Genomic DNA, 2,535 nt, shown 5'->3' on the forward strand with positions numbered 1-2,535 from the left:
CTCCAGGAGCAGCCAACCAACTTTTAATCAGAAAAGTCACCCTCCAAGTGCCTCCTCTATTTTTATCTCCCATCAACACTGCTGCTGCTGCTGCTAAGTCACTTCAGTCGTGTCCGATTCTATGTGACCCCACAAACGGCAGCCCACCAGGCTCTGCTGCCTCTGGGATTCTCCAGGCAAGAACACTGGAGTGGGCTGCCATTTCTTTCTCCAATGCATGAAAGTGAAAAGTGAAAGTGAAGTCGCTCAGTCGTGTCCGACTCTTAGTGACCCCATGGACTGCAGCCTACCAGGCTCCTCCGTCCATGGGATTTTCCAGGCAAGAGTACTGGAGTGGGGTGCCATTGCCTTCTCCGCCCATCAACACTAGATTTTGCTAATTAGAATGACATAGCAAGTGAATCTGCACAACGGGTATTCCCAATGGGCTCTTACTGTTGCATTGAGAAATATTCAAGGTACATAGATTGGCTGAATTATTTTAGAGACGCTCTCCAAACTTGCACAAACAGGGCAGCTGGATCTAGGCAGGTGTGTAGCCTGTGCTCAGGGACACCTCTGGGTGGATCCCTAAGGGCCCTTTGTTCTACCATGAATTTGGATATTCTGATTGCCTGATGCTGCCTTCAAGGCTAACGGAATCTTGCTTCTAGAGTAATGTAGCCTCCACTTTAAATGCTTTTTGCATGTTAGGACCAAGCTGGGACCCCTTTAGATATACTGAAGAGGCTGTACCACTGTTGCTTAGGCCTGCTTGTTAATTTCAACCTGGCTGATTTGGGCCTGAGACTCACTCTTGTTACAACCTGGTGGCTAGATGGGGAAGCTACAAGAGAGCCTTGAAGACTGCCTGACCAAACTGGCCTTGGTCAGCTCACAACATTATGGATGGATCATAATTTATTTTTCCAAACCCATTTTAACAGGCATTTAGAATGCTTCCAACGTTTTCCCTTTACATTAAATGCTGCGGTACCATCCATTTCACAAAATGTTTGCATAAAATGTTTTTTGCATAAAATTTTTAGCATAATAATTACATGCTATTTCACTGAAGCAATGCACCATAATTTATTAATCTCATCCCCTGTTTTTGTATCTTAGGTTTTGGTGGAATCTATATCTGAACCCAGGGCTGATGGATGCGAGCCCAAGTCTTTTCTAATACTTCTAGACATAATTGTCTGGAAGATGGAACCTGGGAGTAAAGTGCCAAGGAGCTAATAGTGATTCCCCACCCTGGTTACATGTACGAGTCTCTGAACAAACCTAAGAAATCCTGGTGTTACAGAATCTAATTTTCAAACCCAGGAAGGTGCAAAGCTCAGATCGTCAGTATATGGCGTTAAATATCTCATGCACTAAGCAATACATTTAACATCCTAATTAATAATTCAGAGCATCAAGTGCAATGTGGAAAGATCTTATGTCTGTGCTGCCTGTTTGTGGGAAAATCCGCTACCTAACTGCATTCCTCTCACCTTTCACCACTCACCAAAAAAGCAAACCAGAGATGTTTGCCCCAAAGTGGCAAGCATATATTAATGACAAAGGGCAGGAAGAAAATTACTAACATTTACTGGTGGTGACACTACAGAATAGGGAAGGACTTCTTTAAATTGTATTTTCTGAGACAATGGAGATTCGATGTGGATTTTTGCCTTCATTATAGTGTTTTATAGTCTGTGTTCCTAAGAACTGGGTCAGATTTTGCATTATTTCTGTGATTTATCTTGGAATGTCCAATATTTACAGTCCTATAATGCCACGTTAATACTAGAGTTTTTAAGTTAGAGGAGGCTTTTTTTTTAATTGAAATAATAACAACTCTCCCCCTATACCATACATTCTATACACACTTCAGTGCGACTCTTTTTTTCAAAATGAATTCATCTGTAATTTCCCCTGCTACAGTTTCATCCTCCCACTTCACACACAACTTTTAACCTGGCCCAAGGCAGCAAAAGATGCATTCTATATTTTCTGATTCTCTAGAGCTGAATTTCCAGATGTAAAAGCTGGATTTAGAAAAGGTAGAGGAACAAAAGACCAAGTTGCCAACATCCAGTGGATCATAGGAAAAGCAAGGGAATTCCAGAAAAACATCTACTTCTGCTTCACTGTCCATGCTAAAGCCTTTAACTGTGTAGATCACAGCAAACTATGGGAAATTCTTAGAGAGATGGGAATACCAGACCATCTTACCTGTCTCCTGAGAAACCAGTATGCAGGTCAAGAAGCAACAGTTAGAACCGGACATGGAACACAGACTGGTTCAAATTTGGGAAAGGAGTCCGTCAAGGCTGTATTTTGTCACCCTGTTTATTTAACTTCTATGCAGAGTACATCATGCAAAATGCATGACTGGAAGAAGTTCAAGCTGGAATCAAGATTGCCAGGAGAAATATCAACAACCTCAGATAGGCAGATGACACCACCCTTATGGCAGAAAGTGAAGAACTAAAGAGCCTCTTGATGAAACTGAAAGAGGAGAGTCAAAAAGCTGGCTTAAAACTCAACATTCAAAATACTGAG

Source organism: Capra hircus (assembly GCF_001704415.2).
Source record: "Capra hircus breed San Clemente chromosome X unlocalized genomic scaffold, ASM170441v1, whole genome shotgun sequence".
Taxonomy (NCBI): Eukaryota; Metazoa; Chordata; class Mammalia; order Artiodactyla; family Bovidae; genus Capra; species Capra hircus.